This window comes from Brachyhypopomus gauderio, unplaced genomic scaffold (assembly GCF_052324685.1).
Source record: "Brachyhypopomus gauderio isolate BG-103 unplaced genomic scaffold, BGAUD_0.2 sc192, whole genome shotgun sequence".
Classification (NCBI taxonomy): Eukaryota; Metazoa; Chordata; class Actinopteri; order Gymnotiformes; family Hypopomidae; genus Brachyhypopomus; species Brachyhypopomus gauderio.
Genome location: NW_027507013.1, coordinates 42,501 through 66,523, shown reverse-complemented (window position 1 = coordinate 66,523; position 24,023 = coordinate 42,501). Strand labels below are relative to the sequence as shown.

At 45.6% G+C, this 24,023-nt stretch overlaps 1 non-coding gene across 1 annotated transcript; it reads left to right on the top strand.

The window, feature by feature from the left end:
• The first annotated feature begins 23,438 nt into the window (after positions 1–23,438).
• LOC143502431 (5.8S ribosomal RNA) lies at positions 23,439–23,592 on the top strand. Its single transcript, XR_013127103.1, has one exon. It is a non-coding gene; the product is annotated as a 5.8S ribosomal RNA (ribosomal RNA).
• The last annotated feature ends 431 nt before the right edge of the window (positions 23,593–24,023 follow it).

Here is a 24,023-nt window from a genome sequence, read left to right as displayed (position 1 = left end):
ACCTAAAGTTTACCCTATGTTCATGTCTTCTCTGGTAGCTCAACGTGTTGAGCCACATGCTCCCAATTAGAAGCGAAGTGCAGGAGCTACATGGGTTCAAATCCCACTTCCACCTTTTTTTCCCAGCAAGATATCTCTTAGTCAAATATCTGAAACCAAGTAATTTTTTTTTACCAGACAGCTAGTGAATCCGAAATCACATTTTGTGGACAGATGACAAACTCGGATTTGAAATATAAATTGTAGAGGCAACTGCGCATTGACATTGTACATTTTATCCTTGCCTCAAAAGACCTAAAGTTTACCCTATGTTCATATCTTCTCAGGTAGCTCAACGTGTTGAGCCACATGCTCCCAATTAGAAGCGAAGTGCAGGAGCTACATGGGTTCAAATCCCACTTCCACCTTTTTTTCCCAGCAAGATATCTCTTAGTCAAATACCTGAAACCAAGTAATTTTTTTTTTACCAGACAGCTAGTGTATCCGAAATCGCATTCTGTGGACAGATGACAAACTCGGCTTTGAAATATAAATTGTAGAGGCAACTCCGTATTGACATTGTACATTTTATCCTTGCCTCAAAAGACCTAAAGTTTACCTAACTTTCATGTCTTCTCTGGTAGCTCAACGTGTTGAGCCACATGTTCCCAATTAGAAGCGAAGTGCAGGAGCTACATGAGTTCAACTCCCACTTCCACCTTTTTTTCCCAGCAAGATATCTCTTAGTCAAATATCTGAAACCAAGTAATTTTTTTTTACCAGACAGCTAGTGAATCCGAAATCACATTCTGTGGACAGATGACAAACTCGGATTTGAAATATAAATTGTAGAGGCAACTGCGCATTGACATTGTACATTTTATCCTTGCCTCAAAAGACCTGAAGTTTACCCTGTCTTCATGTCTTCTCTGGTAGCTCAACGTGTTGAGCCACATGCTCCCAATTAGAAGCAAAGTGCAGGAGCTACATGGGTTCAAATCCCACTTCCACCTTTTGTTCCCAGCAAGATATCTCTTAGTCAAATACCTGAAACCAAGTTTTTTTTTTTTTACCAGACAGCTAGTGTATCCAAAATCACATTCTGTGGACAGATGACAAACTCGGCTTTGAAATATAAATTGTAGAGGCAACTCCGTATTGACATTGTATATTTTATCCTTGCCTCAAAAGACCTAAAGTTTACCTCACTTTCATGTCTTCTCTGGTAGCTCAACGTGTTGAGCCACATGCTCCCAATTAGAAGCAAAGTGCAGGAGCTACATGGGTTCAAATCCCACTTCCACCTTTTTTTCCCAGCAAGATATCTCTTAGTCAAATACCTGAAACCAAGTAATTTTTTTTTTACCAGACAGCTAGTAAATCCGAAATCACATTCTGTGGACAGATGACAAACTCGGATTTGAAATATAAATTGTAGAGGCAACTGCGAATTGACATTGTACATTTTATCCTTGCCTCAAAAGACCTAAAGTTTACCCTATGTTAATGTCTTCTCTGGTAGCTCAATGTGTTGAGCCACATGCTCCCAATTAGAAGCGAAGTGCAGGAGCTACATGGGTTCAAATCCCACTTCCACCTTTTGTTCCCAGCAAGATATCTCTTAGTCAAATACCTGAAACCAAGTAATTTTTTTTTTACAGAACAGCTAGTGAATCCGAAATCACATTCTGTGGACAGATGACAAACTCAGCTTTGAAATATAAATTGTAGAGGCAACTCCGCATTGACATTGTATATTTTATCCTTGCCTCAAAAGACCTAAAGTTTACCCCATGCTCATAACATCCACACATAGGGCCCTCATCCTTTATCATAAGCCCAAATGTGCACTTTAATCGGATAAAGTGTGCACATTAACATGCCTGGTTCATCTGTAGATGAGGCAACTCCGCATTGTTCATCATCCAGAGAGTAGTGATGGGCAAATGAAGCCTCTTGAAGCAATGGAGCTTTCCAACCCTTTGCTTTGCAAAAAGGTTCATTACTCGATGCTTCATTGATCACTCACTAGTGACATCTGTTGGTGAAACTGTAACAGCCTCGTCATTCAGTTGGATCATACTTTCAAAAATTTGTAAATGCAATATTGTCACAAAGTTTCAATCAAACTCATGTTTAGTAACAGAAGAATAAATTAAATCATACATAATTGTCATGTTTTAATTATTAAAATGATTTGTAGCCAATCTAATCCTTGACCATTAGTGGTTGTGTTGGGTTTTCTTGTATGTCATGGACTTATTTGACAATGAAGATATGTTGTACTTTACTATATTGGGAATTAAGTGATTGTTGAGGCAGACTGAATATTTTGAGTTAGAAACTGATAAAAAAAAACAGAATGTGTTTAAAATAATTGCTTCTTGGGGGTTCTAGATCTGGTTTGGCAGTCATGACCTGGTGGTTAGGAAAGGGAAGTGGTTAGAGAACTGGTCTTGTAACCGGAGGGTCATGGGTTCAATCCCCAGACCTGAGGCCTTGACTGAAGTGCCGCTTAATCCTCAATTGCTCACTTATATAAAAATGAGATAAAATGTAAGTCGCTCTGGATAAGGGCGTCTGCCAAATGTAAAAAGTTTTTAACATTACAAATAAGGTTTGCCTCTTCCAATGGTTTTTAGTCTGTTTTTGATGTGTGAATCTGATGTACATCCTGATCAAACAAAAAGAATTTTGAACGTTCCAGATTTTAAATTTAACCACCTACTACAACACACGAAGCAACAGGGTTCATAGCGCTTTTATTTAGAAAAACGATACGCAAAATGAAGCAATGACGTGGCCGATGTAATGCGAGGCCTCGTTTGTTGCTGATCACGTGATTTTGCTCAATATGACACAAGCTCCGAAGCAGGGCTTCATCGGACACACCCCCTTTTTACTCGGTACACGTCTCGAAGCCTCGCTTCAGATGTCCCATCACTACCAGAGAGAGGCACCTCAACCTACTCTCTTAAGCCGCAGCGTGACCTTTAGTCGGATAAAGTGTCTGCCATTGCAGGCCTACAGGCCTGGAGCCTTTCTGACATCCACAGAGAGGGCCCTCATCCTTTATCATAAGCCCAAGAGTGCACTTTAATCGGATAAAGTGTGCACATTAACATGCATTCATGCCTGGAGCCTTTCCGACATCCACAGAGAGGGCCCTCATCCTTTATCATAAGCCCAAGAGTGTGTGGTGCTGTATGAGACATTTTACTGCACAACAAAATGATTTCACGTTGGGCTTAGAGGGCAAACGGTACGATTTGACTTGATGTGTATGTGACCTGGCTGGTGGGGCACGGGAGAAGAAGTCTATCTGTGACCGTGTGTGATGTGCTGAAGACGCTTCCTTCCATTCGCTGAACTGAACTGCTGCTGCAGCGCATCTGGTGTTAAAGAAGAGAGAGGTCGGGTGTGTGCGAGGTAGTGGCTCATGTCAGGGCATTGTTTTTAATCGCTCAGGTTTTCAAAAGATCATTTCAAACCGACCTCATTAAAATGATAAAAAAAAACCGAAGTTTCAAAAGGGCACTTTTGATGATAAAGGGCAGAGTTGGTGGTGCTTTAGCACCACCTGATGTCTATGTGTGCACGCCACCGCTGGACAGTGTGTATCATAGTGCTTTGCGATTTATAACAAACTGTCGACCTCTTACTCATCATTGTTTGTTATATACAAAAGTGAATTGGACTTCGTTGCAGGCACGACGTTTTGCACATTGGTATGTTTTTATTTACAAAGCACTAATTGGGAATTTGCCTAATTATTTATGTTATCTTCTGAATAGAAGGCAAAGTCTGCTCAGTCTTCGTTCGAGTGAGTTTTTGCAACTTGCTGTTCCTAGAGCTCGAACAGAGCTAGGAAAGACTGCTTTTAGTTTTGCTGCTCCATACACATGGAACCGGTTACAGGCTGATATAAAAATCATGGACCTTGTTTCTTTGAACAGATTTAAGACTCTGATAAAATCAGTCAGGTCCAGATCATCTGTGTGTGCGTGTTTTTATAAATTTTATGTGAGATTTTGAATGTATCTTGAATGTTGTAATTTGTGCTGCTGCTCGGTCTCTCTTGGCCAAGTCTCTCTTGTAAAAGAGATCTTGTATCTCAAGGGACTAACCTGGTTAAATAAAGGCAAATAAAAAAATAAAAAAATATTACCTTTGATCCATGTGATGTGTAATGAAGTTTAGATTATATTGTGGCAGTAATTTGATTTAATGGTTATAAACGTTTTTGCTTTTAATATTTTTCAGAAGTTCACTTTATAAAGCGTTGGATGGAGAAATGCCCAATGTTGCCATGCTAAGAGTGTCAGAGGTCTATAAGAAGTTTTAGTCCTGTAATTGCACCTTTGGTAACAACAATGGGCATGTGAACTGCAGTCCCATTAGTTGAATGTGCTTTTGGGCCTGTAGAGGCAGGGAGTGTGGTTTGATTCCATCATAAGCCAGCAGCAGTGAGAGAAATTGTGAACATCCCAGGTGCCCCCACTCAAGCACCCCTTGCTATCGAAAACTATAGGCTGGGACGATGAGAATGTGCGTATGTTTTGTGAGAAGAGGAAGAAGTGCATGTTAAGTCCCTGGAAGTGTGATTGAGCATGGGCCAGAGGATTGAAGCTGCAACACAGGAGCAGAGTTCATATGAAGAATGGCATGGTCTGAGAAAGATGAGAGTAACATGTACAGCAGGCATGTGAAACATAGGGCCCGCGGGCCGGACCCGGCCCGGCATAAATTTCTGAGTATGTCAAAAAATGAAGCAAGTCTCTAGCTCATTTCTATCAAAAGTTGTGATTTAAAAAAATGAATACAAATCAAATGCTCTCTCTGGTCACTAGAGGGCAGTAAATGACAGCATGCAGCACTGACACGAGTTAAAGCTTCAGTCAAAGGATGCAATTCCGCTATGAAGCGATTCTGCTATGAAGGATAAATTTGGGTCCGTGGAATTGAATACGATTTATCAATATCTCGTGCCAGGTTACCCCAAATTAACAGCCATGGCTGCATAAGTTCTATCCATGTTTGGGACTACTTATCTTTGTGAACAGGTGTTCTCTGTAATGAATGTGAAAGAAATATTGATCATATTCATATGTGATTCATGTTAATCATATTCATGCAGACACTATAGCACAGTTTGTGTGAAAGGTACTCCTTGCACTGCTTAGTAATTACTAACCATATTGAAGATGTGTTTTCTGTAAGACTGAAGTTTTCTGTGCAGTAGCAGAGTTAGTGATAATATAGCTTATCCGTTTCTAAGCACCCAAGGTTGAATCCCAGGGAAGCTGATAACTGCTCCTGGGAAGCAGGCACCCTTAGTTTTTTCTACACACACACTTTGATTATAAACACTCTGGACTGAGAGAGACAGTTCAGAGTTACTGCATGAAGCGTAAGCTTCACATCATACTTTACATTTATACTTTTATACTTTTATACTTTGTAACTCTCTTGCTATCAAATAAATACTGCTTAATATAATTGTAAGACCTCGACTTCTGTGCCATCAATTCCACCACAGAATTTGGCGTTGTCGGCAGGATGAGCGAGGATCGTGGCGGAGGAATGAACTGAAGCTCACCGAGGACGCTCCTCAGTCTGGGACTGAGCTGGACAACGGGAACCCCACAAGCTAAAGGGAAAGTACCGCCAGGGTGCAGCTGAAAGTTCTGACCTCGCTGACGACTCCCGCCTCATCCAACGAACAAAAAGAACGTGGTGGTGGCACACAATCGTAAGTGAATAAAAACGTGTTTGTAGTTTTCCACGGAATAGGCGTCCCTGCCTGCATTGAAATAGGAAAGGAATATTACTCTGGGAGTAATAAAGAGCCTATTAAGAGAATAGGCCTATTTAGACGCCTAACTAGAGAAAAGGCCGTTATTGTAGACGTACATTAACGCATAAGGACCCGGGTCGATTCAGTGCAAGGCTATAGGAGGGACCTATTCACGGCCATTGTTGGAACTAAATTGAGATCCAATATATGTTAAGCAGTAAATAAGTGTTTTTGATAGCAATTTGTATTTTTAATAGCAATTTGTATTTTGATCATTTAAAGGATGGGTTTAAGTAACAGTAAAAATATGCCTTTGATGTCAGCCAACATCCCAATAGCATTTTTGAACAGATGAATAGACTTTATGGTACTGACTGCTGCAAACATATCCCATACTGGATAGAAAATTGTGGGTTCGCGCCAAGTGGCACACTGAGTGTGGTGTATTTGGGAAAGTTGATACAGAGGGTTCAAGAGAGACCAAAAAAGGATAATAAAAAAGCATGCAAGTATTTTGATGACAATAAAGAAGATATGTTGCACAAAGCTAAATTTTGGTTAGAGGAGGCTCAAAAGAGAGCTAATATGCAAAAGAAGGTTAGGCAGGTAGGGCTTGGAGAAAATACTAATAAGGTGTCCCAGTGTGTCTCCTTAGCTGATCCTGACCTCGATGCCGCCCCAACGAGACGTCGCCCACCACCTGGAGTACCTGGGGGAGAGGGAGCCGCTGCAGCTGCACCACTCCCACACCCGCCTCACAACAGACACCCACAGCCATATGCTGACGCCAGAGCTGCTTTAGAAAATGCACAACAACGTGAACCGTCAGAAGACTCGGGCCCCGTACTCTCCCCTGTCAGTAAGCACACCAGGCTTCAAACCGCGGTGAAGGGAGGAGGCCTTACGACAGCACCAGGCCCTCACACTGGATCATGGTATGAGATGGTGCCCGTTGCCAATCAGGCAGCCCACCAGATGATGATAACCACGCCCGAACCAGTGATCACACAGTTCCCGATGGTAGAAGTCTCCGGCCCGGACGGAGTTATCATGGTGCACAGACACTGGACTTCTGATGACATCATGAAAGCAGGCGAGGGTATGGGCAAACCGTCTGACATAGGAGGACGGCGCTTTGGAGAAGAACTTGTGGCTTTTGTTCGGTCCTGTAGACCGACCCAATCAGAACTGAAACGTTTACTGGTGGTCAAACTCGGACCTCAGTTCAACAAGATCGACCGTGACTGGAATCCAGGTGATGTCCGTCTCCACCTACCTGAGTGGGACGCCCCTGGTGGAGGGGGAGCTGATCTGAACGGACCATACAGAGACATGATAAGACGTCTGGTGGAAAGAGTGGAAGCTGCCTATCCAGTCTCCGTCAACACAGACAAGATAGCAGCTTGCAAACAAGAAGATGGAGAGTCTATCAGTGACTTCCTCGTTCGACTAACCAGAGTCCATACAGACCACTGTGGAATCGAAGCACCAGCACAACGTGCCAACGGCCCGGCAGACGTCGGCTCGTGGGAAGCCCATCTGAGAAACACTTTCCTGGAGAACATGAGAAAAGACATCAGCGACCTCATCAGAGCCAACTGCATTGGATACAACAGAGCTCCTGTCGATGATAGAAGATCACGCTAAACACCACGAGGCACAGCTCATAGATAAGGAGAAGAAGAAAACTCAGAAACAGAGTGACATACAGCAGCAAGCCATGCTGACTATGGTCCAGACCAGCCAAGATTACATCAAAAGCAGAGGAAGAGGCCGAGGCAGACAGCGCGGTCAGGGCAGAGGCGGAAAAGATGGAGGACGTGGTGGACAGAGAAACAAAGACAAAGACACATGCTACAATTGCGGCAAACAAGGACATTTTGCTAGAGACTGTACAGAGTCCAAAGATGGCCATCTGACCACTGAGGAAAGAGGCCAGGACTGACGGGCGGCGGAGAGGCAGGACAGCGACGGGCCACTGAGGGAAGAAGACAGCAAAAGGAAAGTACAAAATTTAGATTACTCTTTTGTCCAGCAAATTAGTAAAAACCCAGCAGCACTCCCACAGGTAGAAATAATGGTTGAAAAACGCAAACTTAAATTTTTGGTAGATAGTGGAGCAACAAATTCCGTTATAATGGCTGACCAGATAAACTGTGAAATGAAGCATGATAAAACAGTCAGAGTAATGGGTGTGGGAGGGGTAACTGTCTTAGAGAGAGTGTCCGTGCCTCTCCAGTGTAATGTTGATAATAATGATTTTGAACATAGCTTCCTGATCTCCGCTACGTGCCCAGCTAATTTAATGGCTCGAGATTTGATGTGCAAATTGCAATGCACACTCCAAAGTGGCCCGAATGGGCTATTTTTGTTTTGGGGAGAGCCCCAAATGATTCAATTGGCATCAGGACAACCAGGTTATGCCTATAAATGGCAGTATAGGGGCACCGAAGGGGGAATCAGAAAGCATTTCATGGCAGAGGTGACTTCTGCGTTACCCACAGAGTTTCACATTAAACCAAGTGACACATTTCATTGCACATCATACATATCTGACGGACCAGATACAGAGTATGAGACCAGGTTCTATGCAGAGCTGCATGACGTAATGACCATGACTGACTTGATCTGGAACGACACATGGGCAGCAGGCCTAGTGAGACTGAGTGAAGGACAAATGAATCTCTATTGTGTCCCATGGGCCACACCTCACATATCTCTAGCTAGCACTCTGGATGACCCGGCCTGGAGGGAGGTAGGACCGTGGGCGTGGAAGGTGAGTAAGTAAACGTAGTGGGCTTTTGGGATTTTGATGAACTAAATAAATTGCCATTGTACGCAATAGTGGGGCAATGGGATTGTAACCCGAATTTGGATCCCAATTGCCGTTTAACTAAATTGCCGAATGGACACCTTTGTGATTTCCTTACTGACCACACTGGTAAGTCAATAGGGGCTTCGTGGACGCCTGTAGGGGCGCCCTCGCGCTGTCCGTGGACCACGCCCGATACCGGCCACTGATCCGAAGTCAGTTTTAAGTCGTGGCACGTGGCATAATGGGCAAGCTGGCAAGGGATCCCACTTCCAATTTATTCAATGTGTTGGCATGCTATTCAAATAGATTGCAAGTGGGAGGTTTCAACACACCTCCCCCAAACCCCACCCACATCCCATTTCTAGTTTATACCATGTGTTTGCTTGGTATTGAAATAGATTGCAATTGGGATGTTGGCCACCACCCACCCCAGGTGGGCGTGTACAAGTTCAGGAATTAAAGGTAGGGGCACAGGAAGAGAACCGAAGGTCGTAGGGGTCCGAAACTTGGTGGGGGGGTAGTGTGGGACCCCCTAAACAACATATTGAAGCCCCGCCCCCAAAAGTGGGCGTGGCCGGAAGTAGATGTTCCCATGGTCCGATTGGCTCGAGACTTGATAGGGGAGTAGTGTGGGACCCCCTAAACAACATATTGAAGCCCCGCCCCCAAAAGTGGGCGTGGCCGGAAGTAGGTGTTCCCATAGGCCGATCGGCTCGAGACTTGGTAGGGGAGTAGTGTGGGACCCCTAAAACAACATATTTAAGCCCCGCCCCCCAAAAGTGGGCGTGGCCGGAAGTAGGTGTTCCCATGGGCCAATCGGCTCGAAACTTTGCAGGGTAGTTTTGTTAGGGACCACAAACAACATATTAAAAGCTCGTGTCCGTAGGTGGTCGGGAAGTCAAAAAACGAACCAGGAAGTGGAACAGGAAGTGACTTTCCCGAGGTCGTAGGGTCATGAAATTTCATAGGGCATGTCTGAGAGGGCTCCGGCACAACATACTGTAAGCCCGAGTCCGAACGCCAAGCGGAATTTTCACACCGCCTAACCAAATCCTTACTAACCCTTTTGCATCCCAATTCCAATTTATCTCACATAGTGCTCATAGATGGTTCGTGGACAAAAATCCTTTTTCACCTAGTCCATTGAAAATAATTTTCAGGAATATTTTTTTCTGATTTTTTTACAAGGCTCTGGAAGGGCCTAGACATGCGGTTTTCGGATATGTGGTCGAGGGCCCCGGGACGAACCAGCATTCGACGCCCCGACTTCGAAGCTCCTCCCTAAACCCTGATTGGCCGCATCCCAATTCCAATCTATTTCCATTCATTTTTTGTGGACACATTGAAAAAGCAATTACCTGTTGGCATGCTTAAATAGATGGCAAGTGGGATGGTTAGACACACAATAGATTGCAATTGGGATGTTGGCCACCACCCACCCCAGGTGGGCGTGTACAAAGTTCAGAATTAGAGTTAAGAGCACAGGAAGAGAACCGAATATCCTAGGGGCCCGAAACTTGATAGGGGGGTAGTGTGGGACCCCTGAAACAACATATTGAAGCCCCGCCCCCCGAAAGTGGGCGTGGCCGGAAGTAGGTGTTCCCATAGGCCGATCGGCTTGAGACTTCATAGGGGAGTAGTGTGGGGCCCCTAAAACAACATATTTAAGCCCCGCCCCCAAAAGTGGGCGTGGCCGGAAGTCGGTGTTCCCATGGGCCAATCGGCTCGAAACTTTGCAGGGGAGTTATGTTAGGGACCACAAACAACATACTAAAAGCTCGTGTCCGTAAGTGGGCGGAAAGTCGAAAAACGAACCAGGAAGTGGAACAGGAAGTGACTTTCCCGAGGTCGTAGGGTCATGAAATTTCATAGGGGATGTCTGGGAGGGCTTTGGAACAACATACTGTAAGCACGGAGCCCTAGGTCATACCGTTTGGGCATGGCTAAGTTTTGAAGGTGTTTTTTTTCTAACACAGAGCAGTCACAAGCATACATTTGGGGCCGCTGAGGGGCCAAAAGTTGACGTAGGGGTCCCAAAATCAGTCGAGGTCATGTATGTTATGGCCTAAAAGAGGATCCCAAGGCCCAAGTCCGTAGCTCGAAGCGTTGGCGTATGGCAGCAAAAAAGATATTGCACTGTAGGGAGAGGCCTAAAGTTTAAACGCAAATTTTCATACATTTGGGGCCGCTGAGGGGCCAAAAGTTGACGTAGGGGTCCCAAAATTGGTCGAGGTCATGTATGTTATGGCCTAAAAGAGGATCCCAAGGCCCAAGTCCGTAGCTCGAAGCGTTGGCGTATGGCAGCAAAAAAGATATTGCACTGTAGGGAGAGGCCTAAAGTTTAAACGGAAATTTTCATACATTTGGGGCCGCTGAGGGGCCAAAATTTGACGTAAAGGTCCCAAAATCGGTCGGGGTCATGTATGTTATGGCCTAAAAGAGGATCCCAAGGCCCAAGTCCGTAGCTCGAAGCGTTGGCGTATGGCAGCAAAAAAGATATTGCACTGTAGGGAGAGGCCTAAAGTTTAAACGGAAATTTTCATACATTTGGGGCCGCTGAGGGGCCAAAAGTTGACGTAGGGGTCCCAAAATCGGTCGAGGTCGTCTCTGTGATGGCCCGATGGAGGATCCCGAGTTGCAAGTCCGTAGCTCGAAGCGTTGGCGTATGGCAGCCTAAAAGATATTGCGCTGTAGTCGTAGGCCAAAAGGTCAAACAGAAATGTACATACATTTGGGGCCGCTGAGGGGCCAAAAGTTGACGTAGGGGTCCCAAAATCGGTCGAGGTCGTCTCTGTGATGGCCCGATGGAGGATCCCGAGTTGCAAGTCCGTAGCTCGAAGCGTTGGCGTATGGCAGCCTAAAAGATATTGCGCTGTAGTCGTAGGCCAAAAGGTCAAACAGAAATGTACATACATTTGGGGCCGCTGAGGGCCCAAAATTTAACCTAGGGGTCCCAAAATCGGTCGAGGTCGTCTCTGTGATGGCCCGATGGAGGATCCCGAGTTGCAAGTCCGTAGCTCGAAGCGTTGGCGTATGGCAGCCTAAAAGATATTGCGCTGTAGTCGTAGGCCAAAAGGTCAAACAGAAATGTACATACATTTGGGGCCGCTGAGGGCCCAAAATTTAACCTAGGGGTCCCAAAATCGGTCCAGGTCGTCTCTGTGATGGCCCGATGGAGGGTCCCGAGTTGCAAGTCCGTAGCTCGAAGCGTTGGCGTATGGCAGCCTAAAAGATATTGCGCTGTAGTCGTAGGCCAAAAGGTCAAACAGAAATGTACATACATTTGGGGCCGCTGAGGGCCCAAAATTTAACCTAGGGGTCCCAAAATCGGTCCAGGTCGTCTCTGTGATGGCCCGATGGAGGATCCCGAGTTGCAAGTCCGTAGCTCGAAGCGTTGGCGTATGGCAGCCTAAAAGATATTGCGCTGTAGTCGTAGGCCAAAAGGTCAAACAGAAATGTACATACATTTGGGGCCGCTGAGGGCCCAAAATTTAACCTAGGGGTCCCAAAATCGGTCCAGGTCGTCTCTGTGATGGCCCGATGCAGGATCCTGAGATACAGGTCTGTAGCTCGAAGCGTTGGCGTTTGGCAGCAGTCAACGTGTTGCTGTGTAGGCCTTTTTTAATAGGAGCAACACAGACACACTTGTGGCCCCTGAGAGTCTAAACCTGCACGTATCCACACGTGCCTGCAGAGTGTTATTAGACTCAACAAATTGAGAAAGATAGTGCATGCACAGAGCCATAAGTCATATGGTTTGTGTGTGGCTATCATTTGAATTTGCACTTTTAGGCAGAAACTCCTCTAACACTTAAAGCACAAGACCATGTGTGCGGGGCCCCTGAAGGACCAAACCTGCACGTATCCACACGTGCCTGCAGAGTGTTATTAGACTCAACAAATTGAGAAAGATAGTGCATGCACAGAGCCATAAGTCATATGGTTTGTGTGTGGCTATCATTTGAATTTGCACTTTTAGGCAGAAACTCCTCTAACACTTAAAGCACAAGACCATGTGTGCGGGGCCCCTGAAGGACGAAACCTGCACGTATCCACACGTGCCTGCAGAGTGTTATTAGACTCAACAAATTGAGAAAGATAGTGCATGCACAGAGCCATAAGTCATATGGTTTGTGTGTGGCTATCATTTGAATTTGCACTTTTAGGCAGAAACTCCTCTAACACTTAAAGCACAAGACCATGTGTGCGGGGCCCCTGAAGGACCAAACCTGCACGTATCCACACGTGCCTGCAGAGTGTTATTAGACTCAACAAATTGAGAAAGATAGTGCATGCACAGAGCCATAAGTCATATGGTTTGTGTGTGGCTATCATTTGAATTTGCACTTTTAGGCAGAAACTCCTCTAACACTTAAAGCACAAGACCATGTGTGCGGGGCCCCTGAAGGACCAAACCTGCACGTATCCACACGTGCCTGCAGAGTGTTATTAGACTCAACAAATTGAGAAAGATAGTGCATGCACAGAGCCATAAGTCATATGGTTTGTGTGTGGCTATCATTTGAATTTGCACTTTTAGGCAGAAACTCCTCTAACACTTAAAGCACAAGACCATGTGTGCGGGGCCCCTGAAGGACCAAACCTGCACGTATCCACACGTGCCTGCAGAGTGTTATTAGACTCAACAAATTGAGAAAGATAGTGCATGCACAGAGCCATAAGTCATATGGTTTGTGTGTGGCTATCATTTGAATTTGCACTTTTAGGCAGAAACTCCTCTAACACTTAAAGCACAAGACCATGTGTGCGGGGCCCCTGAAGGACCAAACCTGCACGTATCCACACGTGCCTGCAGAGTGTTATTAGACTCAACAAATTGAGAAAGATAGTGCATGCACAGAGCCATAAGTCATATGGTTTGTGTGTGGCTATCATTTGAATTTGCACTTTTAGGCAGAAACTCCTCTAACACTTAAAGCACAAGACCATGTGTGCGGGGCCCCTGAAGGACCAAACCTGCACGTATCCACACGTGCCTGCAGAGTGTTATTAGACTCAACAAATTGAGAAAGATAGTGCATGCACAGAGCCATAAGTCATATGGTTTGTGTGTGGCTATCATTTGAATTTGCACTTTTAGGCAGAAACTCCTCTAACACTTAAAGCACAAGACCATGTGTGCGGGGCCCCTGAAGGACCAAACCTGCACGTATCCACACGTGCCTGCAGAGTGTTATTAGACTCAACAAAATTTGGCCCCTCAGGTCGTCTCTGTGATGGCCCGATGGAGGATCCCGAGTTGCAAGTCCGTAGCTCGAAGCGTTGGCGTATGGCAGCCTAAAAGATATTGCGCTGTAGTCGTAGGCCAAAAGGTCAAACAGAAATGTACATACATTTGGGGCCGCTGAGGGCCCAAAATTTAACCTAGGGGTCCCAAAATCGGTCCAGGTCGTCTCTGTGATGGCCCGATGCAGGATCCTGAGATACAGGTCTGTAGCTCGAAGCGTTGGCGTTTGGCAGCAGTCAACGTGTTGCTGTGTAGGCCTTTTTTAATAGGAGCAACACAGACACACTTGTGGCCCCTGAGAGTCTAAACCTGCACGTATCCACACGTGCCTGCAGAGTGTTATTAGACTCAACAAATTGAGAAAGATAGTGCATGCACAGAGCCATAAGTCATATGGTTTGTGTGTGGCTATCATTTGAATTTGCACTTTTAGGCAGAAACTCCTCTAACACTTAAAGCACAAGACCATGTGTGCGGGGCCCCTGAAGGACCAAACCTGCACGTATCCACACGTGCCTGCAGAGTGTTATTAGACTCAACAAATTGAGAAAGATAGTGCATGCACAGAGCCATAAGTCATATGGTTTGTGTGTGGCTATCATTTGAATTTGCACTTTTAGGCAGAAACTCCTCTAACACTTAAAGCACAAGACCATGTGTGCGGGGCCCCTGAAGGACGAAACCTGCACGTATCCACACGTGCCTGCAGAGTGTTATTAGACTCAACAAATTGAGAAAGATAGTGCATGCACAGAGCCATAAGTCATATGGTTTGTGTGTGGCTATCATTTGAATTTGCACTTTTAGGCAGAAACTCCTCTAACACTTAAAGCACAAGACCATGTGTGCGGGGCCCCTGAAGGACCAAACCTGCACGTATCCACACGTGCCTGCAGAGTGTTATTAGACTCAACAAATTGAGAAAGATAGTGCATGCACAGAGCCATAAGTCATATGGTTTGTGTGTGGCTATCATTTGAATTTGCACTTTTAGGCAGAAACTCCTCTAACACTTAAAGCACAAGACCATGTGTGCGGGGCCCCTGAAGGACCAAACCTGCACGTATCCACACGTGCCTGCAGAGTGTTATTAGACTCAACAAATTGAGAAAGATAGTGCATGCACAGAGCCATAAGTCATATGGTTTGTGTGTGGCTATCATTTGAATTTGCACTTTTAGGCAGAAACTCCTCTAACACTTAAAGCACAAGACCATGTGTGCGGGGCCCCTGAAGGACCAAACCTGCACGTATCCACACGTGCCTGCAGAGTGTTATTAGACTCAACAAATTGAGAAAGATAGTGCATGCACAGAGCCATAAGTCATATGGTTTGTGTGTGGCTATCATTTGAATTTGCACTTTTAGGCAGAAACTCCTCTAACACTTAAAGCACAAGACCATGTGTGCGGGGCCCCTGAAGGACCAAACCTGCACGTATCCACACGTGCTTCCAGAGTGTTAATATAACCCACCCACTGAGGAAGATACTCCGAGCACAGACCCTTAGGTCATACGGATTGGGCGTGGCTAACTTTTGAAAGTGATTTTTTTCTAACACAGAGAGGTCACGAGCATACATTTGGGGACGCTGAGGGGCCAAAATTTGACGTAGAGGTCCCAAAATCGGTCGAGGTCGTCTCTGTGATGGCCCGATGGATCAACCCGAGTTGCAAGTCCGTAGCTCGAAGCGTTGGCGTATGGCAGCAAAAAAGCTATTGCGCTGTAGTCGTAGGCCTTAAGGTCAAACCCAAATTTTCATACATTTGGGGCCCCTGAGGGGCCAAAATTTGACGTAGAGGTCCCAAAATCGGTCGAGGTCGTCTCTGTGATGGCCCGATGGACCATCCCAAGTTGCAAGTCCGTAGCTCGAAGCGTTGGCGTATGGCAGCCATTAATCTATTGCGCTGTAGTCGTAGGCCTTAAGGTCAAACCCAAATTTTCATACATTTGGGGCCCCTGAGGGGCCAAAATTTGACGTAGAGGTCCCAAAATCGGTCGAGGTCGTCTCTGTGATGGCCCGATGGACCATCCCAAGTTGCAAGTCCGTAGCTCGAAGCGTTGGCGTATGGCAGCCATTAATCTATTGCGCTGTAGTCGTAGGCCTTAAGGTCAAACCCAAATTTTCATACATTTGGGGCCCCTGAGGGGCCAAAATTTGACGTAGAGGTCCCAAAATCGGTCGAGGTCGTCTCTGTGATGGCCCGATGGACCATCCCAAGTTGCAAGTCCGTAGCTCGAAGCGTTGGCGTATGGCAGCCATTAATCTATTGCGCTGTAGTCGTAGGCCCTAAGGTCAAACCCAAATTTTCATACATTTGGGGCCCCTGAGGGGCCAAAATTTGACGTAGAGGTCCCAAAATCGGTCGAGGTCGTCTCTGTGATGGCCCGATGGACCATCCCAAGTTGCAAGTTCGTAGCTCGAAGCGTTGGCGTATGGCAGCCATTAATCTATTGCGCTGTAGTCGTAGGCCTTAAGGTCAAACCCAAATTTTCATACATTTGGGGCCCCTGAGGGGCCAAAATTTGACGTAGAGGTCCCAAAATCGGTCGAGGTCGTCTCTGTGATGGCCCGATGGACCATCCCAAGTTGCAAGTCCGTAGCTCGAAGCGTTGGCGTATGGCAGCCATTAATCTATTGCGCTGTAGTCGTAGGCCTTAAGGTCAAACCCAAATTTTCATACATTTGGGGCCCCTGAGGGGCCAAAATTTGACGTAGAGGTCCCAAAATCGGTCGAGGTCGTCTCTGTGATGGCCCGATGGACCATCCCAAGTTGCAAGTCCGTAGCTCGAAGCGTTGGCGTATGGCAGCCATTAATCTATTGCGCTGTAGTCGTAGGCCTTAAGGACCCCATTCAAATAGATTGGAATTGGACGATTTGTACTTACCGATCCCAATTCCAATCTATTTGAATGGGACCCCATTCAAATAGATTGGAATTGGACGATTTGTACTTACCGATCCCAATTCCAATCTATTTGAATGGCATCCCAATTCCAATTTATTTCCACGTGTCAAATAGATTGGAATTGGGATGCTGTTTTTTCAGCCAAATTATGACTTTGTGCAAACTTCACCACATGCACACAGTGAGTCAGGGGGACTCATACATGTGTGTGTGAGTGTGTGTGAGTGTGTGTGTGTGTGAGTGAGTGTATATGTGTGTGTATGAGTGAGTGTGTATGAGTGTGTGTGTGAGTGAGTGTGTATATGTGTGTGTATGAGTGTGTGTGTGTGTGTGTTTGTGTGTGTGTGTGAGTGTGTATGAGTGTGTGTGAGTGAGTGTGTATGTGTGTGTGTGTATTGGAAAAGGGATGGTAATCATGACTCATCCCAATTCCAATCTATTAGACACAGGGAAATAGATTGGAAGTGGGACATCATTCAAATAGATTGGAAGTGGGACGTTGTGTACTTACCGATCCCAATTCCAATCTATTTGAATGGGACCCCATTCAAATAGATTGGAATTGGACGATTTGTACTTACCGATCCCAATTCCAATCTATTTGAATGGCATCCCAATTCCAATTTATTTCCACGTGTCAAATAGATTGGAATTGGGATGCTGTTTTTTCAGCCAAATTATGACTTTGTGCAAACTTCACCACATGCACACAGTGAGTCAGGGGGACTCATACATGTGTGTGTGAGTGTGTGTGAGTGTGTGTGTGTGTGAGTGAGTGTGTATGTGTGTGTATGAGTGAGTGTGTATGAGTGTGTGTGTGAGTGAGTGTGTATATGTGTGTGTATGAGTGTGTGTGTGTGTGTGTTTGTGTGTGTGTGTGAGTGTGTATGAGTGTGTGTGAGTGAGTGTGTATGTGTGTGTGTGTATTGGAAAAGGGATGGTAATCATGACTCATCCCAATTCCAATCTATTAGACACAGGGAAATAGATTGGAAGTGGGACATCATTCAAATAGATTGGAAGTGGGACGTTGTGTACTTACCGATCCCAATTCCAATCTATTTGAATGGGACCCCATTCAAATAGATTGGAATTGGACGATTTGTACTTACCGATCCCAATTCCAATCTATTTGAATGGGACCCCATTCAAATAGATTGGAATTGGACGATTTGTACTTACCGATCCCAATTCCAATCTATTTGAATGGCATCCCAATTCCAATTTATTTGACTGATGGAAATAAATTGGAATTGGGATCCCATTCAAATAGATTGGAAGTGGGATCGGTAAGTACAAATTGTCCAATTCCAATTTATTTGAATGGCATCCCAATTCCAATTTATTTAACTGATGGAAATAAATTGGAATTGGGATGCAGTAAAATGAGGTTATAAGTTATTTTACAAAACACTTATTTTAAGCTTAGAAAACCATTTATCCATACTCCCCATGTCTGTCTGATGCAAACTGAGTGGTCATAGTTTTGAAATTCCACTGTCCAATACCCCACTATTTTGATGACTTGAATAAATTGGAAGTGGGATCTCTATATCTCAGCTTCAGAATGACATAGCTTGAAAATTTCAACGCTCAGCACTAAGTTTAGGTGTGCCTGACTCACTGTGTGAGTTTGGAGAAGATTGCAGAAAGTCAAAATTTTGGCTCAAAAAAACCCTAAGGGGTACCCCTGTGAGTTTTTTTGAGGCAAAATTTTGACTTTCTGCAAACTTCACCAAACTCACACAGTGAGTTAGGAGGACTCAAACTTAGAGAGGAGTGGTAAAAGAATCGTGCTATCATGTTCCAAAGCTGAGATCTGGAGATCCCACTTCCAATTTATTCAAGTCATCAAAATAGCAGGGTTTTGGACACCACAGTCTGCCAACTCTGAACACTCAGCTTGCATAAACCAGACATGGGGAGCATGGATAAATGGTTTTTGAAGTGTTTTAGTGATAAGAAAAAAAAAACTTAGAAATCAATGTATTTGAATGGCATCCCAATTCCAATTTATTTGACTGATGGAAATAAATTGGAATTGGGATCCCATTGAAATAGATTGGAATTGGGATCGGTAAGTACAAATTGTCCAATTCCAATTTATTTGAATGGGATCCCATTGAAATAGATTGGAATTGGGATCGGTAAGTACAAATTGTCCAATTCCAATTTATTTGAATGGGGTCCCATTGAAATAGATTGGAATTGGGATCGGTAAGTACAAATTGTCCAATTCCAATTTATTTGAATGGGGTCCCATTGAAATAGATTGGAATTGGGATCGGTAAGTACAAATTGTCCAATTCCAATTTATTTGAATGGGATCCCATTGAAATAGATTGGAATTGGGATCGGTAAGTACAAATTGTCCAATTCCAATTTATTTGAATGGGGTCCCATTGAAATAGATTGGAATTGGGATCGGTAAGTACAAATCGTCCAATTCCAATTTATTTGAATGGCATCCCAATTCCAATTTATTTAAGTGATGGAAATAAATTGGAATTGGGATCCCATTGAAATAGATTGGAATTGGGATCGGTAAGTACAAATTGTCCAATTCCAATTTATTTGAATAGGGTCCCATTGAAATAGATTGGAATTGGGATCGGTAAGTACAAATTGTCCAATTCCAATTTATTTGAATGGGGTCCCATTGAAATAGATTGGAATTGGGATCGGTAAGTACAAATTGTCCAATTCCAATTTATTTGAATGGGGTCCCATTGAAATAGATTGGAATTGGGATTGGTAAGTACAAATCGTCCAATTCCAATTTATTTGAATGGGGTCCCATTGAAATAGATTGGAATTGGGATCGGTAAGTACAAATTGTCCAATTCCAATTTATTTGAATGGGGTCCCATTGAAATAGATTGGAATTGGGATCGGTAAGTACAAATCGTCCAATTCCAATTTATTTGAATGGCATCCCAATTCCAATTTATTTAAGTGATGGAAATAAATTGGAATTGGGATCCCATTGAAATAGATTGGAATTGGGATCGGTAAGTACAAATTGTCCAATTCCAATTTATTTGAATAGGGTCCCATTGAAATAGATTGGAATTGGGATCGGTAAGTACAAATTGTCCAATTCCAATTTATTTGAATGGCATCCCAATTCCAATCTATTTAACACATGGAAATAGATTGGAAGTGGGATGCGATAGAGTTTGGGTTACTGGTGTAAAAATTCCACTTGGCTTTTGGACTCGTGCTTACAGTATGTTGCTCCATTGCCCCCCCAGACATCCCCCATGAAATTTCATGACCCTACGACCTCGGAAAAGTCACTTCCTGTTCCACTTCCTGGTTCGTTTTTCGACTTCCCGACCACCTACGGACACGAGCTTTTAGTATGTTGTTTGTGGTCCCAAATAGAACTCCCCTGCAAAGTTTTGAGCCGATCGGCCCATGGGAACACCTACTTCCGGTCACGCCCACTTTTAGGGGGCGGGGCTTCAATATGTTGTTTAGGGGTTCCCACACTACCCCCCTATCAAGTCTCGAGCCGATCGGCCCATGGGAACACCTACTTCCGGCCACGCCCACTTTTAGGGGGCGGGGCTTCAATATGTTGTTTAGGGGGTCCCACACTACCCCCCTATCAAGTTTCGGACCCCTACGACATTCCTGAACTTGTACAAGCCCACCTGGGGTGGGTAGTGGCCAACATCCCAATTGCAATCTATTTGAATAGGCATCCCATAATAATGGAAATAAATTGGAAGTGGGATCGGTAATCACAAAACATCCCAATTGCAATCTATTTGAATAGGCATCCCATAATAATGGAAATAAATTGGAAGTGGGATAGGTAATCACAAAACATCCCAATAGCAATCTATTTGAATAGGCATCCCATAATAGTGGAAATAGATTGGAAGTGGGATAGGTAATCACAAAACATCCCATTTGCAATCTATTTGAATAGGCATCCCATAATAGCTGAAATAGATTGGAAGTGGGATAGGTAATCACAAAACATCCCAATAGCAATCTATTTGAATAGGCATCCCATAATAGCTGAAATAGATTGGAAGTGGGATAGGTAATCACAAAACATCCCAATTGCAATCTATTTGAATAGGCATCCCATAATAGCTGAAATAGATTGGAAGTGGGATAGGTAATCACAAAACATCCCAATTGCAATCTATTTGAATAGGCATCCCATAATAGCTGAAATAGATTGGAAGTGGGATAGGTAATCACAAAACATCCCAATTGCAATCTATTTGAATAGGCATCCCATAATAGCTGAAATAGATTGGAAGTGGGATAGGTAATCACAAAACATCCCAATTGCAATCTATTTGAATAGGCATCCCATAATAGCTGAAATAGATTGGAAGTGGGATAGGTAATCACAAAACATCCCAATTGCAATCTATTTGAATAGGCATCCCATAATAATGGAAATAAATTGGAAGTGGGATAGGTAATCACAAAACATCCCAATTGCAATCTATTTGAATAGGCATCCCATAATAGCTGAAATAGATTGGAAGTGGGATAGGTAATCACAAAACATCCCAATTGCAATCTATTTGAATAGGCATCCCATAATAGCTGAAATAGATTGGAAGTGGGATAGGTAATCACAAAACATCCCAATTGCAATCTATTTGAATAGGCATCCCATAATAGCTGAAATAGATTGGAAGTGGGATAGGTAATCACAAAACATCCCAATTGCAATCTATTTGAATAGGCATCCCATAATAGCTGAAATAGATTGGAAGTGGGATAGGTAATCACAAAACATCCCAATTGCAATCTATTTGAATAGGCATCCCATAATAGCTGAAATAGATTAGAAGTGGGATAGGTAATCACAAAACATCCCAATTGCAATCTATTTGAATAGGCATCCCATAATAGTGGAAATAGATTGGAAGTGGGATAGGTAATCACAAAACATCCCATTTGCAATCTATTTGAATAGGCATCCCATAATAGCTGAAATAGATTGGAAGTGGGATAGGTAATCACAAAACATCCCAATAGCAATCTATTTGAATAGGCATCCCATAATAGCTGAAATAGATTGGAAGTGGGATCGGTAATCACAAAACATCCCATTTGCAATCTATTTGATCAGGCATCCCATAATAGCTGAAATAGATTGGAAGTGGGATCGGTAATCACAAAACATCCCATTTGCAATCTATTTGATGAGGCATCCCATAATAATCGGAAAAATAAATTGGAAGTGGGACGTTTTTTACTTACCTATCCCACTTCCAATTTATTTGGATGTGCTCCACACTGTGGCCGAACTGCGTATCGCTCGAAAAACGCCCGTTTTTCAATAATTTATTGCCGGCCTCATGGGGGCGCTAGAGGCGGGGCGACACCTCCCCTCGTCTTTGGGGGTCCCCCCCTCGGGGCCTGACCCATCCACCGACCCGGCAAAAATCTGGGGGCTTCGGCGCGCAGCCCCCCTTTGGGGCCGTCAATTGGCCACTTAATAGATTGGGATTGGGATGTTGCTGCGCTAACTAGAGGAAGTAAAAGTCGTAACAAGGTTTCCGTAGGTGAACCTGCGGAAGGATCATTAACGGGTAGCGCCGCCCGGCGCGCCTCCTCCCAGCCTCTGTGCGTCTCCTCGGGCCTCTGGGGAAAGGGTTGTGCGCTTCGGTACCGGACTGGAGATCATCATATGTTTAACGCCTGAACAGCGATGGCGCAAGCTGGTCTGTTCTCTCCAAACAGCCCCCCATCTCGAGCGCACCTCCTCGGTACTCTCTGGCTCGTGCGAAGCGCTAAAAAACACGGTTACGGCCGGTTTCCACACGCACAATGGCGTGAGTCTGGGCCGCGAGGCCCTCTCTCTCTGTCGGCGTGCGTGGGGTTTTCCACATTCGGTGACCTCAGGCTCACGGCACCACCACGCACCCTACGTCTGTTGCTATAAATCGGGACTGTGCCCGTAAAGGACCAGACTCGCGTTGGGAGGTTCGCAGGAGGCTCACGCCACCTTTGTCTTCCTGGGCTCAGACGTCGTCAAAGCGGTTGCGCGTGTGTGGCCGTTGCCTTCCATTTTTCGTCGGGTGACGGGTACCTACTAGTCTTCGAACCAACCCCATACAGCGCTACGAGTGCTCTCCCTTACCGGAGGCATGGCGGGCGGTGATGGGGAGGGCCACGTGTGGACTCTAGCTCATCAACCCCGCCTCAGGCAGCGCTACGAGTGCTCTCCTGTACTGGAGACATGGCGGACGCTGACTGGGTGGTCCCCCTGGTGGCTTTAGTCTTCACACCCTCCACACCCCGGTGCTACGCGTGCTCCTCTCCGCAGGGAGGGGTGGACATGGCGGGCGGCGGGTGAGGAGAGGGGTTCACTGTGTGCTGTAGCTCCCAAGCTCACCTCGGGCAGCGCTACGAGTGCTCCTCCCTTCCTGGGAGCATGGCGGGCGGTGACGAGGTAGGCCTCTGGGTCCTTCAGTATTCACACACCCCTTTCCAACACCCCGTTGCTACGCGTGCTCACCCAGTCCTCCGAGACGGACAGGGCGGGTGCCGAGTGTGGAGGGGGCCCGCAGAGGGCTGCGGGTTTAAAGACCCCGTGCTCGGGTGCCTGTCCCTCGGGTCAGGCACTACGGCGGGGCGCCCGTCACTTGAAAAATGGTAAAAACCATTTATCATGTTTGGTGCCTCTCACGAAAAAACCAAGAGTACAACTCTTAGCGGTGGATCACTCGGCTCGTGCGTCGATGAAGAACGCAGCCAGCTGCGAGAACTAATGTGAATTGCAGGACACATTGATCATCGACACTTCGAACGCACATTGCGGCCCTGGGTTCATCCCAGGGCTACGCCTGTCTGAGGGTCGCTATTCCCATCATTCGGACTGTGCCTGTAATGGGCAAGACCGCGGTTGGAGGTTCGAAGGTGGCCCTGGTCACCTCCGTCTTCCTAAATTCAGACGCGTCCCGGTCCTCTAGCTCCCCGGCTAGAGAGAGGGGTCACACGCTCCGTGTTAGGTTTCGCTGTGGAGCTCGTCTCCCCGTAGGCTGCGGCCTCCCTGCCTCTCGATCACCCCGATCCTGGTCCTCCAGGGGCCCCGCAATACTCCTACGGCCGAGGAAGAAGCGCGCACGCGGCTGCCGGTGGGCAACCATGCAGGCTGCCCGCGTGCGTGTCTCCCCCTTCCTCACCAGGCCGGCAGGAGGATGCGTGGTCGCGCGGGTGTATCGGTTGGTTCGGGTTGGTGCGTCGTCCTATGGGGGCCCAAGACGTGCCTCCCTCCAGCGTCTCCCTCTC